Here is a 15,574-nt window from a genome sequence, read left to right as displayed (position 1 = left end):
GGCCGTATGTGAGCAGATTACTCACCACTGGCACTTGAATTGCGGCAGCAGTTTGAGCTGAAGCGTAGTACCTGACGATCGGACGCAAAAGTGGAATTCCCTTAGTTTTTCAGTACACTGGCGAGGAACAGTATTCACATAGGTAGGACGGTAGCGTTAGCCTTATTCCTTGGAGAAAAATCAGGAGAATTGAGATATAGTCGGGTAACATTTTGGCAACATGCTTTTATCGAAACAATGGCTGAAGTGTATGAAGCGGCATCACACCCCAGTGATTGTTTGGATAAAGGCATTCTGCTGAAATATCAACCCAACGTTATCTCCATTCTCTTGGTTTTTCTTCGAGGAATAAGGCTAATGCTACTGTCTTATCTATATAAAAGTGGAATCCTTTCAGCTGTCAGCTTCATTTGTCGCAGTTGAAAATGGTCTCACCGGTTTTGTTATCTTCAGGCCATAGTCCAAAGCACAATCGCCAAACTTAATGGTAACTGTGGCTCCTTCAATCCTGGATTATTTCTGTCCGCCACTGGGTTATAGTGCTCACAACAGCAGAATGCCGACGGAGTACATTGCTTTCGGGCTGTGTCGGCAACATGCTGGCAGTTTAGATCAACGCTCGACTGAACGCCAATGTAGCAAAGTCATTTTTCAAAAATAACAATATTGTTCTGGTGGGATCAAAAGTAAATGTAATGAAACGCATTGCGTATGAAAACAAAAATTGCATTACTAACAGCCACACGTTTTAGGGATACGGGGAATGCCACCGTAACGTATTTGATATTAACTCTCCAGTGATATCTGATTAAGTAATTTTTGGTCATAGGGTGACGCATCAAGTGATAAAATTGCCTGAAGGTCTATTCATTCCACAGCGGGGCTAACGATTTAAACTTTGCGCAACAAAGCAAAATGAATTGTTTAATGAATTAGTTTGCCCGAAAGCTTTCATCACGGTCAAAGTATACGGATATCTATGATTTGATTCAGATTAAGCACTCGGGGCAGTTAGGGAGTTTCTTGAGGTCAGAAATGTCACCGGAGATCACCAGTCTTATTTGTTCCCAGTGCACCGGGATCAGACTCACTAATTCACCTGGACGCGGGGACCTCCTTTGACCCGAACTTCTCACAGATAACGATGCTTCGTTTACATGCTTGCAACCCTCTGACATGACACCCTATCCTGCTGTGACCTGACCCTGATATATTTCACCCTCATACCCTGACATAATCCGATACTGTACACAGCTCTTTATTTCAAGCATATCTGCATTGGTAGATGGGAACTATGGACGCATCGCGTCACATGACGTCATTCGGGGTAACTGACTCAGCTCGACTTCTGAGAAGGCGGAGGCTGTTGCGATATCACGATTTCAGAAAGATGGTCACTGGCCCACTCTAGAGAAACATATCAGCAAGCATAATGCATAATGTTTTGTATAATGTAAGCCTTAACGACTCGTTACCTAAATTATCGCATGACACCACCCATATGGAGACTCATGTAAGGTGCATTAGTCGTTTTATGTCGGTGGCCATGGGTGAAAATGCGGTTAGATGACAATAATTCACATCCAGTTGATGGCCATCAACCTACTCCGCTTGCCTTGCCTGAAAGTGTCTGTGAAGGCTAGGTGCAGTTGGTTTGTTCTGATTTTCCCGTTGTGAAAACCAACCGGCTTCGAAATGCCGGTAGTGGGCTCAGATATCATTAGAAGGTGGCTAATGACACAAGTTATGTGGTCTTATTCCATTCCGCTGACAGCAAAATTCATTATTGTCAAAATGTAAATTATGTCAGCATTACACTAAAAATGCTGAATTATCGCAGCAACCCGACATTAACTAAAGGAGGGTGGACTTTGCCATTTTTAATCCCACCATTTTATCCCAGGGCTCCAACACGCTGTATTCCTTCTCCTTTTTGGAGTTTACATTGATGCGCCTCACCTTCCCGATAGCAGAAATGTTGCATGCCATGCTTTACTACACAGGGTGCTATACCCATGACCAATATCAAGCGTACTTTGTTGCCTGTCAGCTGACTGCAACGCCCAGTTTATGATCTAAAGTAAGCCGATCCACTTTATGGCAAGATATTCCGTACGACGTTCCTCTCAGAGGGAGCTGCGACGGGTTTTACGTCCCGTCCGGCGCTTCGGCACGGCCGCACGGGTCAGGTTGACACCAGCCTAGTATTTGCCAGCAGATGTTTCATCGGCATCCGGCCAAATTCCAAACAAGGGCAAACTGGCCAGATGGATCGCGTTTCGACAGTTACCTGTGGACATGGTTTCCACAGTTGGATTAACACGCGCCTGGGTGGCCGGTTGTATGCCCTTCACTTTGGTGGGGGTCAATATGCCCCCTTCCACGACATCTCAGAAAATGGGACCAAGAGACACTAGATTTACAGGGTGTGTTGGCCTGTACGTGAACGTATTTTTGTCACGAATTGACGTTCCTAGGTCACGATCTTCGGGTTAAATAACGTCAAACAAGATCATATTCCAGGCATATGTCCAAAGTATCCCAGAACTTCTCGTGCAACCACCGCAAACCTGAACACCTGCTCTAAGGATTAGGTCACCGATGCTCACATAAGGCCAATGACCTTTCACGAACTTTCCAAGGTCATGGTGACCAAAACATTAAAGAACTGTTTTGATTTTTGCATTTAATAAGCGTCAATGATTTTGCAAGGCAGCATGCTCCCTAAAACAAATGTTACCCTGGGTCATTCTAGGTCGGTGACGTAGTCTAACTTCTAAAAATTGCATGGAAAATTTATAATACGGCTCCTGTTATCAATAAATCCAAAATGAACACCAGAAGCTACCCCATAACGCACGCTGTAGAGCAATGAAACAGGTTGTTTTTACCTGGAGATGATTCTTGCCCCTAACCCTACGTCAATCAAATTTGTTAATTCAGCTGTTGTGTCGCCTAGGAAGCTATCATGAAGATGTATACCAAGCAATCTCCTGTTCAATTGTCCACAGCTATGCAAAATTTAGCGCGGCTATGTCGCGCCGCTCGGAAATCCTTTCGGTAAAACCTTCGGGTGTCAAGTTGACTCCCCACCCGAGTAAATATTAAAACGTCGCGCGCACCCCAGAGGCCATAGCCGCACGCATCTCGGGCACAGCAATATTCCACTCAGTAAGGGGTCTGAGGTGCTTATATCCCTGGCATTTGAGATATTGTGGCGGCGGGCGGCGTCGGTGATACCGACGTGATGTTGATTTTAGGCACGAGCGGTCCACTATAATAACCGATTGGTGATGAGACCCCCTGTTGTCCAGCAATACAACCATGCATTTCAGTTCCTTCAAGCCGGGCCAACGCGGGTCTCCCGTGTGCGCTCGAACCACCAACCTTCGGTTAACAGCCGAACGCGCTAACCAAAAGCACCACGGAGGCCCATGCTCTGTCAAATTTAATTCAAAATCCTTGTGGTTCCTTGGTCCATTTCGATACGTCGACCGGCCGGGAAGGAATGACGCATCTCCTGACACTGCCACAGCAGCGGGAAACGAGCCCTTGCTCAAGTGCTGGCCCAACACACAATGTCCTCAACACGCTGACTGCTGTACCGTCTTCCTGTTCACAGCCTCACGAATCGTGGTGCTTTATGCAGGGCCTTTTCCCGTTGTTCCCGTTGTTTGCATGTCCCAGGACCAGGGGCGTCACTTTGTATACTGATGCTGACATGAGTCCGCCCAATGCCCTTTTCATTCCCCCCTCCCCCCACCCCCAATGAATATGGACAAAAAAGGAATACTGGACCAAGGAAATGCAAAACATTTTCATGCAATGCTATAACACTTGGTTCCTGAAGATATCGCGATTGGTTTTATGTTGATTTTGTACGGCATAGCATCCTGTAGGTACCTTACATGTTGTATTTTAATCCCAACTCTTTTATACGTTAGACCAGTGTAAAAAGTTTGCATTTTTTTCACAGGATAATGTCTTGGATCAAGACAAAAATATGATTGCAATATGAAGCAGATTATATATATATATATATAAGGTGGCTGGTTTTAAGTGTAACGGCTTTACAAGGCTGGAAAATGGCTATCACGAACGTCAAAGTTCAACAACATTGCAAGAACATCACCACCGTAGCGTGTTTTAAGCAAGGGTAAAGCTTGTACCACGAAATATCCCGAACATAAGACGAGCTCTTTAGGAGGCGGGTCTGTATGGGCTGGAATGCAAGTGCTAGAACGGATAACGTAGAACTGATCTCCATTACAATACATTTGGCCTCTCTTCTGGACATCGGCCCTTGGGGCACGTTACGAATGCAGCCCTTCTGATTCATTCTTCGAACTCCAGAAGCCTCTGGTGTCTTTGTTTGCTTTCTGTGCTTAAGTTCTTTTTCGTTTAGTATTTTCCTTACAGATACCTGCGATATGCGAAAACACTCTGACAGCAAGCACTGCGATACGCTCAGAGAGATAGAATCGCTTTTGAACTGGGATGGGAGTGAAAAATGTCATCACAAAATATTATAAAGAAGTGAAAAATTCAGTTCACCAAAACTGGAACTTAAGAGTCATTGAAAGATGCCCCCGGCAAATAAAGACCACTCGTTTGAAGTTGGTATCAAACGTAATATCCTTAACATGACGAAGAATTGTTTTTCACATCTTATGACATTTCGCTGAAACAGAATACATTAAGGAATGGCACTTTCATAATAGTGTAATGAGTACGAGCACCAATGTTTTGATGCCGTAGTTTACGCTTGCATTCCACAGGATTTTTTTAAATAAACAAAGCAAAGGAATTCGACAAAAACATGCAACAAGCCATAGAACGTTCAAAGAAAAAGTCTTAGACTGCTGAAACATCAGCAGACCACCAAATCAAACAAACATCAACAGACCGTACTTTTGGCTTCTGTTAAGATGGGTCAGAGGAAACACAAATTCTAGTCCAACCTAGCCAAAATTTGGTGGGCCGTTAAGTCCTTCCCTGCCATTAATCTGCTCTCATCGAATGAGAGCGGATACGCTCAAGGCCACGCTCATACGACTGGGATGGGAAGATGCACACTTCCGCTCTCCGCATTTGTGGTATGGGGACTGCTTTCTCAGTTCGCAGTTATGGGGAAGAATTATAATGCGGTGCGATTCCGGCCAGAGTACAGTACCGTGTTATCCGTTTCACCCTGCTTGCATCGTAAAGAGAGTGCCGAGGTGTGGACCTGACTCACTTTTTGCTGGTTAATTTTCAGCGGGACTGAAATCTTGGACAGTGTGCTTATTAAATCTGCGAAGGAATCTAACCATGAGCGCGGCTTTACAAGCGTCGCATTTTTTAACATAGCTGTTGCTTGCTTGACAACGTCCTCTAACCAGTGCCTCCTTTCAACTCATAGTGCCAAAAAGATCACGAGCGCAATAGTTTGTTTTTTTTTTGCTTGCATCAACTTTAAACTCTCGCCAAAGCGTTGGTCGCGCAATATATTGGGAAGGACATACCAGCAGCCCGTCTGGTCACCAGCTCTCGCCTGCTCGGGGCTTCCAGTCATCAGCATGACTGTTAGGGTCGTGCAAGCTATTAGGAAGGACATCCCAGTAGGCCGTCCGGTCACTAGCTCTCACCTGCTCGGAGCTTCCAGTCATCAGTATGACTGTTAGGGTCGTGTAAGCTATTAGGAAGGACATCCCAGTAGGCCGTCCGGTCACTAGCTCTCGCCTGCTCGGGGCTTCCAGTCATCAGCGTGACTGTTAGGGTTCGTGCAAGCTATTAGGAAGGACATCCCAGCGGGGCCGTCCGGGTCACTAGCTCTCACCTGCTCGGGGCTTCCAGTCATCAGTATGACTGGTTAGGGTCGTGCAAGCTATTAGGAAGGACATCCCAGTGGGCCGTCCGGTCAACCAGCTCTCGCATGCTCGGGGCTTCCAGTCACCAGCATGACTGTTCGGGTCGTGTAAGCTCAGTGGGCTATTTCAGTTCAAAACTGCACATAAATGTGGAACACTCCCTTTAAGGTGTAAGGACATCCTGGCAGTGCACTTCCTACATTTTCCGTGACATGTCGAGGGAAAAGTTCTGAGCACCAGACCACCTTTCATAAATGTAAAGAAAGTCTTTCCGGTGATGACATCGGGCCGTCTTGCCGCGATGTTTTCCGTGAATTACACCTATTTCTAAGGTTCTCAAGAACCTGTTGTCTTATATGGCTATATAGGTTGCAGAGACTTGGTCGTAGAAAACTGTAATAACGACTGAAAGGTTGTAGAGACTTGGCATTGGCAGTGCGCATCGAGAGATACCTCGCCTTTGGCGAGGCCAGGAAGGGATTCTGTACACCCCTCCACCTCCATACAATAGCGGTCTGATCGCGGAACACCGGAGCTCACTACATGGGACCGAGCCGCCAATTGCCGGCAGGTGTACGGTTTTTGTGCATAGTCCGAACATGGTGACGATCTGTGGGCGGCCTCATGTCCTCCAGGCCAGTGTGAAACTGCACTGTTCAGCGGTTCCATGTGAACGATCCTGCGGCACCTTCCTCACCCTAGGTGTGCTTATTGGTCACTGGATTTTGCGATCACTGCTGCATGTATGCGCATCGATGTAACTGCAGCAGCATTGCCTGCCGTCACAGAAATTATGGGGTGTTTAACAGCATAGTGCAGCTCGTAAGCCTTCCCGGGAAATCCGGCCAGTATTTTGACAAACCCAATCAAAATCGGTTCGAAGGAAGTCGTGAGGTATGTACCCGGGCTGGTGATTATGAACATGTGCATTGTGCGCATACAATAAAGTGGATATCGTAAGCAACATGAGCTGCTATGCACATATCAAAAACCGAAACTGTTTGTTCAAAAGCGTACCTTTCATGGTGCCTAGAACACATCATTTACTTGGTTGCTTGCGGAATTCGATGGTCTTGCCGCGGGCAGTGAGGCGTTAGTGGTGGCGCGGAACTATTGCAGGGTACGTTGGTGAAGCATGATGGCAGGTCTTGGTGCTAAGGAAAATTCTAGACACGCAACTCTGCGTGTAAAGTAGCATGTTTTACGGCCAAACAGCTTTATGGTCTCAATTCGGTATGTACATTGCGTCCACCTCCAGTCGCACCCAACCTGTTAAGTATCATGATGTCAAGACTTTGTGGAGAAATTTGGGCGTGCAAGGGCAGCAGCTAAAATTTTGGGTCCCTGCATATGTGTGACAGTGCTCATGAAATCAATCTTGTTTTAAAGGGGCTGCTGGCGCCCCATATCCGTACATATATGATACCAGCGGGAAAGCCAGCCCTCGCGAAGATGAGACGTCGAGGTGTCGCATCAGTACCAGTTTTTGGCACGAGAGCGCACGGTATCGATTGGCTGCGAGAAACCCGTCGGCAACTAAAGCACTTTACATGTCAGTTTCCAAAGCTGACCTGTAAGGGCCGCCCCCGGGTGGGCTCGAACCACCAACCTTTCGGTTAACAGCCGAACGCGCTAACCAATTGCGCCACGGAGGCCCGTGGAAACACAGAAACAAGCGAAAAAACCTGCGATGGCATCACAGCTGTGTCCGCCGACTGGCACAAAAGTGATGACGTATCTCCTGATCTTGGCATACCGCCAGACGCGCGGGCCCGCAGCCGAGCCGGGCCGACTGTCTCCAATCTTGCCAACACCAGCGGAAAAGGCTCTCTGGTAAAGAAACCCTTGCGGGCGCGCAACCCTTGTAAAGCAGTGGAATGCAGTCCCGTCTTCCCACTTCAAAGGCCCTATATATAGCGCCGGGGGCTCGTAAGCCCCGGTGCTATTTATAGGGCTTTGCCTGGTGTGATTGTACGCCCCCTGGCTGCACATGTGAGGGGTGGCAGTGGCTCATCTGCTTTTGAGCGAGGCTGGGGAGGAATCCTGCGCGTCTCGCTACCGTTATTAGACTGTTCGCGGAACGCTTCAGTGGACCGCTTGAGCCCAGGCTGTCAGTTGCTGGCAGGTTTATGATCTCTGCGCGTGGTCGCAAGACGGTGATGTCCATGGCCGACCTCGCATGCCCCTGGGGCTTCATCTTAAAGGAAATGTTCCACAATTGGAGATATTGAAGCAAGCATCAATAATAATGAAATAAGCTCACTTATATACATTGGTATACTTTTCAGTGGAAAAGACTCCTCTAGACAGCACAAATCTCTGTTTAATAGACAAGCTCCTCAATACGCTATCGTTTGATTACGTCCTCGTACCTTGCACAGCATTGTTTGACAGTCAATTGACGGCCGTTTTGTCTGGAAACCGCACTAACAAACGCAAGATATGAACGCCTGGACAATTATTTTTTGCTTTGGCCTTGATTGCCGCATGGCTTATTGAATGGCATGATTTTGATGACGTTATTATGCGTAATGACGTGACTTTGAAAGACTTTCTCCCAAATACCTTCCTCCATTTTCACGGGCGTGTGGCTCAGAAACCGGAGAGGCTCATATCTTAAGAAGGGCATGATTGTGAACAGCACCAAGAGGTCTTCAAGATGGCTATTTCAGTTCTTAATTCCATCTAAATGTGGACCACTCCCTTCTAAACCGGTGTTATCAAATGATCACGTTGAGCCATCTGAGGGCGATTCTCGTCGTCGGTATGTTTTATTGGTCACTTGGGGGGGATTCCGAGCGCAGATGTGCGTAAATGTAGGCATTAACTACAGTCACACAATCCGCCGTGACAGAAATTGTGCGGTTTGTGCCACAGCGCTGCAGCCAGAAATTCACTCCCGATGGGGTCTATTCAGGTAGCGTTCAGCCCTAGGACTAGCCATAGGGAGCCTTTCGATATTTTTTTCTGTGTTGCTATAGGGGCCCTGCTTCTGGATTCGGATGCGCTTAAAGGCTCGGGATTCTGTCATGCTTCGAGGCGTTTTATCTCTTAGGAGCCCTACGAACGTCTTAAACTGCCAAAAAGTCTAGGGGTAGCGCCAACGCCAGAGGGAAGTGGCATTGTCCCAAATGCCTAAGCCCCTGCCCACACCTGGCTCAAAGAACGCATACCCTGCCTGGCTCCTGGCTGAAAATGGAGGCCTGCCATCGGCGGTGACATGTGCGTAACGCTCGCAAAGTAGTCCAAAAATTATGTTACGGATGCTTGTCTTACCAGCAATACAAGGGTGTGTCTATAAAGGAGGATGGTCTTGGTGTTCAGAGCAATTATCGACACACAGCTTGGCATCTTAAAGGGAGTGCTCCACATTTACATGGGGGTTTGACCTCAGATAGCCATCTTGAAGGCATTCCGGTTCTGTTCACGATCCTGCCCTTCTTAAGACCTAAGCCCCTCTAGTTTCTAAGCCCCACTCCCGCGAAAAATGGGAAAGTCTGTCGGATAGTATTTTACAAGGCATTTTGTCATTCATGACATCATGATAACGTCATTCAAATCCTGCCATCCCATGACCCATGCAGCGATCGAGGCAAAGATAAACATAATTGTCGATGTGTTCATATATGACGTTCGTGAGCACGATTTCCGGATGTAACAGCCGTCAATCAGCTCTCAATCAATGTTGTGCAAGGTGCGATCACGTGGTCAAACAAGGACGTATCGAGGAGCATATTCACCTAACAGAGGAATTGTGTTGTCTAGAGCAGTCTTTACACTTCAAGGTATACCAATGGTTGTAAGTAAGCTAGTTTCACCATATCTGGTGCTTGCTTCAGTATTTTCAACTGTGAAACATTTCTTTTGAAACGCGCCTGGGTGGCCGGCTGAATACTCTCCGCTCGCGTAGGGGGGTCAACTTGACCTCTGAGAACTAAAAAACTAAGATAGCTAGAGACGCTAAATTTACAGGGTAGATTGGCCCATATTAAAATTTTAGGCTCCTAGGTCATGGCCTTGAGGAAAAATGAGGTCAAACAATGTCAAATTTGAGAGATAAGTGTATCAAGTGCACCAGATCTTCTCATGAGACCGGCGTGAAACTAGGCAAACTGCTCTCATCAAAAGGTAAATGAGGCTAGTGACTTTGTTTGACCTTTCTATGGTCCAGGTAACAAGATATCTACAAGATTGCTGCTGTATTGATTGCAAGATTGCTCATCAGAAATTACGCTGGGTGGTATGTCCCTAAACGCGAAGTATTGAACTCGGTCTTTTAGGTCAGTGAATGACTCCAATCTTTAATAAGTTCATTGATCATGTCTGTTGCGAGCCCTGCCATTAATAGATTCAAGCAAGCACCAAAAAACTACCCGACAAAACCAAGCTCTCGGGTAAAAACTCAGGTTAGTTTTGACTTCAGTCTTACCTTTGTACCAGAACATAGTTCAACGGAATTGTTTTTTATAAATTCACTTGTTTTATTACCTAAGAAACTACCTTAAATATGTATGGCTTCGTCCAACACTCCGTTGCTGCATCACATTGAACGATTCCCTAGAAATGTCCTTCGCTGACAGCCATGGCCTGACTTTAACCTGCTATAGGTTCGCGACCTTTCAAGGTGCATCTTTTTTAGATCAGACCATCCGCTGTTCAGTTCCCCACAGCTATGCGCATGCCAAATGAAATGCTTTCAGATCAGTTATGTTGCGACTCTAACTTGGTCGTGTCCAACGCCTTCGTAGTTGTTTCCACCGGATAAGCGTATAGTTGCAATTAACATTAAGCATGATGACTGATCTCGGAGATTAGCGCAATTCTGGATACGAAACGTCGTCTCTAAAGCAACGTGTGCTACAAATCAATTATGCGTCTTAAGTTGTCATGTCCACTGTCTTTTGCTGAGGTTTAGTCCTGTTTCGCCCAGCACCGGAAAGAGGAGCCTAGGTCTTTCGCTAGGTCACGAGGCCGATGGGTCCCCCGGCACCGGCGATCAGGGGCCCGATGATATTGTCCGAATGGTCCAAAGTGCCGGTAGATGTATTTTGTAAGGTTGTACGACAGGTCGAATTCGGACCGTGGATTCAGCGAGCTACTTTTTTAGGAATCGTTTCAATAGTTCCAATCATTTTCTTGGCGATCGTTTATTTTTTGACCCAACGTAAGGTGCAGATGTGCTGTTACTATAATGTAATTATTTAGAATAACCAGCCACCGCACGTTGAATAGGACATGTGTGCCTTAGTAATCATATTACCAAGCAATATATATTATTACTATATATATATATATATATATATATATATATATATATATATATATATGTATGCAATATAATACTAATAATCAATACAAAAATAAGTTAACAATTGTGAGTACCTTAGTAATCATAGCAATTGTTGGCGCAATGAGCCATGCTGACATCGTGTACTGACAAAGCAAAGTGGATAAAATAGCACAATAACGTATTTACTCAATGCAGCAAACCATTTAAGGTGCTAGGGTTTTAATGATGACAAGAATGAGTTAATGATGTGATGATAAGGGTGACTGGAGCGGGAAGTCAGTGGCTTAATGTGATGTAAAGGTGATAGGTGGCGTAATGGATGGTGTAAAGCAATGCGTAAAGTAACGAATCGCTTAGGTTTAAGTCGCCCTGAACATCATGCAACTGTTATTTAATAAAATTTTGCTCTCCTGAGTGAGCCATTAGCAATATCTCCGAATTCTTTATTTTTCAGAAGAGATCACGCTCCGGCCGTCAGTTTGAGGTACAAAAGTAGCTCTGTGAACGAAAACTCGAGAGAATTTTATATAATTCGAGTTAAATGTACCTGATAAAAACAGAGCCCTCGCCTTTTCGTGGCCCAACTTGGCTCTCTCTCCATTTCCCGATCCAGCCAGGATATGGTGCGAGTTAGGATGTCCGCCGTTCAAAGGGTGTGGGTGAAATTTGCACATTTTGGGCGCAGCATGACTTCATGTTGTATGCAGTCAGATGTATATATATATAGAGATATATATATATATATGCATATGTGTACACACATATACATATATATGAACATATATATATATATATATATATATATACAGTTTATACATATATATAGCTATAGTCATTCTAGTTTTTCTTGAGACATCACCCATCCTTCTTGCTGTTCCTAGCACGTAATGCCCAATTTTGACAAATTATTATGCGTTCGGACCTAACTTCAACCAAGGTCTGATGTACTGATTTGCTGGTTAGCTGATTTGCTGAGCTCTGACTACCCAGAAAGTCAGCCAGGTCAGTTATGTTGCATGACCTCATTTGACGCGATGCGTCATAAAGATGATGGCGTGTATACGCAACGTCATTATCAGTGTAGAGTTCTGGTCCAGTGAGGTTCCATTATCCCGGTAAATCAAGTGGGTCTGATCCCAGTACACCGGGATCAAGTAAGGCCATGAAACCTCGGGTGACATTTTTAGGTAAAGTGGCTCCCTGGTCACTTTTTGCCGAACATGATTCATAGCATGGTTGTTTCCTTAAATTTGCAATGGAATGAATGTTTTCTAGCAGAACAGTTCCTTAAAACAACTCATAAGCATTTGCCTTACAAACGTTGAGCCGTCAGACCTCCTTTGGGAGGTTTAAAGTTGACATGACGCAATCGTACATTACGGTGATTGATTTGCAAGACATACAAAGACTGTGGTGTCAAGGCCGTAGCGTTGTGTGCGTATTGTTGAATTAGTGAATTAGTGGCTATGGAAGTCAAGATTATTGATGCTTTGACCCTCCTTTAGGTCATTTCTAAGACCTGAGATGTCATCGAATAACCGAAAGGCACAAAACTAGATACACCTGAACGGTTTATATGAAATTCACTACGGCAACTTTGTTATATCATTCTACCGTCTCAATTTGATATTGGCTAGGGGATGCTGGTATGTTTATTGGTGCAGCAAGTCCTGGAATGCATGACGTAAGATGCATAACTATCACGAATATAGATGTCGTCTTCGTCTCCAGGATGTTTCATTACCACTGGAATATCACTTTGTAACCAGCCCACGCAATGTAAGCAAGCTGACTCTCGACCAAACGAGATCAATATCGTTATTTTTGAAAATGTGCGTGGTTACTTGGCCTTCAGCCGTGCCTTCCTTTACAGCGCTAGCATGTTCGCAGAATATGGCTCGCGCGTGATGTACACGGTTAGCACGCTGCTGCGCTGCGCCTTAGAACCCATAGGAGGTGAAGCGAACTGAAGTCACAAAACAAGCTGTAGGATTAGACTTCTTAGTACGGACTTAAGATTTTGATTCCATTGAGATTTAAAATTCCATCGAGATTTTTGCCAGCCGCGACAGATCCCATACAAATGGCATGTTGCCACTTTTGGGTTTGGTCGTTGACCGTATCTCTGTGGCTCAGCCTGCTCTCGCAACTCAAATAGTAGTAATGTGTCATTTCTCACATATAACCCATGCCGGGCCGATCTTTGCAGAATTGCTGCCGCATTAAGAGGAAGCATCTGCAAGAGGTGAGCGTAACACGCGTAACGAAAGCAGGGTTAGGTCGCTTCGCTCCACGCATCTGCCTGAAGGCCAACATTTTGATAGATCTCTGGTAAAAAAAAAACTTTGGTCTGGTTAACCCTAGAGGGTGTTCTACAATAATATGAGGTTTTGAACCGAAATAGCCACATTGAAGGCCTTGAGGTGTTCATATCCGACGCTCGTGAGCGCGATTTCCAGATATAACGGCCTTCGTCAATCGGCTCTCAATAATTGTTGTGCAGGGTACGATGGTATAACCAAACCATGGCACTTCGAGGAGCATCTTTACTAACAGAAAATTGTGCTGTCTAGAGCTGTCTTTTCCACTTAAGGAATATTTCAACAGTTATGAGTGAATTTGTTTCATCACATATGATGCTTGCTTCAACATTTTCAAATGTGAAACATTCCCTTTATTTTCATTGTCAGCTATTCGGAAATCACCCGGCTAATTGAACGGGTGTGGTTTTGCGTGGGCCGGGCGCTGTTCTGATTGGCTGAGGGCGCGGCCTCGCCCCATTGGTCCATTGGTCGTCGCTGTCTCGTGGGGAATTGAATATAAGGTGCCGGAGAGGCGGCACCAGCATCGCAGTCGGCGGTGGAGCAGCACAGCGGCGACCACGAGGTGATCTCCTCCCGGGACAAGCACCGAGTGAGTCTCACGCTGCTGACCGTCAGCAGACAGAACACGCTGAAATGCTGCAATATTTGAGCCCATCTCAACTTAAATTTTGGAGGTAGAAGTCTGTCTAGTGTAGGCACTACGATGTCTGAAAGTCCAGTTTACGTGCCAAGCAGTAGACGTTGCAGGCCTTCTGCAATCAGCGGCCCAGTGTCTACAGCCGTTTAGAGATATATTGCTGAGTGTTGACACTGTGAATACATTGCCCATTGTTACTGTCATTGATTTGTTTATATCTATGGCGCTGGTTAAAATTCGCTGACGTGATTGGCCGTATACTCTCGGATATCTGTTAGTTGCTTATAACACAATGCCATATGCCGACATACACTACTTGTTCTGAATCCTGTATATGTCCAGTGCTGACTCCACCGCTATCATTGTTTTGAATTTGCTGATTTTGTCTGCCCTGATTTTTTTATCCCATCTCGCAAGACAGAGTTGATCTGTAATATGTTTTGGTGTAATACTCAACGTTTTTCTCAGGTCCCTTATGCAGCATGTGCATTTCGCAAATGGTGCGCTTTTTACAGTTATAATACCACCTCACCGATTTCAGGGTCCCATTGCCGGACTGCCATCTCATGCATATAGTCCGGAGATGTTGTTTCGGTCGCCAATAAAACTGAGGGTCGGAGCTTTCAGCATGTTCTGTTTTGACATGCACATGCATTATGCATGTTTTCGCCTAGACCTTGATATTGCCCATGCTCTGCATGCGTAACGATCCCCCTAACGGCCCCTGGCGACGTTGGGACGGGCGAAAATAAAATAAATGTTTATAACCAGTGTCCCAGATTGACTTGAAAGCGGCCCTGACCTTTATATCTTCTGTGAACCTTTCACCCAGGAGACCATGCTAGAGGGCCTGTCCTCTAGTGGGCAGACTGACCAAGGTACTGCTGCGTGACCAGCCGTTCTTAACCAGGCCCACACAGAGTTCTGTTCAGTGAAGTCAGGATTAATGACCACTAGCCTGTCCCAGACTGGTGACGGTTTCACACGTGCCGGTCATTGCGCTCACACCCGCCCGGGGGCGGGATCCTGTACTGCGACACGGTTCCACGGGATTAGCGCAACCTCAAAAACTCCTAGCGACAACAGTGCCAAAACGGTACTTCTACTCATATACACCACATAAGTTGTATGCGAGAAAACTTATGCTTCCAAAACTCGTACCGGTCATCACTACATCGGCAAAAAATGCCTGCAAACAGTTTTTCATGCACGAAATTATTTGTACTGCAAAAACTTGCACGCGACATAAGAGTACACCCCACATACATAAGACAAACCCCTAATATATAAGAGTACACATCCATAGTACACAAGGGTGCACCCCTAAAAATACACATGCCATGCACGACATAACTTCTACTGACAATATCTATAAGCGATATAAGTGCTCCTCGCAAAATTATGCGTCAAATATTTACACTCGACATTACTTCTGGTGCAAAATTTGCAGCCATCACTTGTGCACGACATCATG

At 45.7% G+C, this 15,574-nt stretch overlaps 1 non-coding gene across 1 annotated transcript; it reads right to left on the bottom strand.

Annotated features, from left to right (window-relative positions):
- Nucleotides 1-7,430: 7,430 nt before the first annotated feature.
- TRNAN-GUU (transfer RNA asparagine (anticodon GUU)) lies at nt 7,431-7,504 on the bottom strand. Its single transcript has one exon. It is a non-coding gene; the product is annotated as a tRNA-Asn (tRNA).
- Between the last annotated feature and the right edge of the window lie 8,070 nt (nt 7,505-15,574).

This window comes from Pollicipes pollicipes, unplaced genomic scaffold (assembly GCF_011947565.3).
Source record: "Pollicipes pollicipes isolate AB1234 unplaced genomic scaffold, Ppol_2.1 Scaffold_3447;HRSCAF=4054_pilon_pilon_pilon, whole genome shotgun sequence".
Lineage (NCBI taxonomy): Eukaryota > Metazoa > Arthropoda > Thecostraca > Pollicipedomorpha > Pollicipedidae > Pollicipes > Pollicipes pollicipes.
This window is presented reverse-complemented; position numbering and strand designations above follow the sequence as displayed.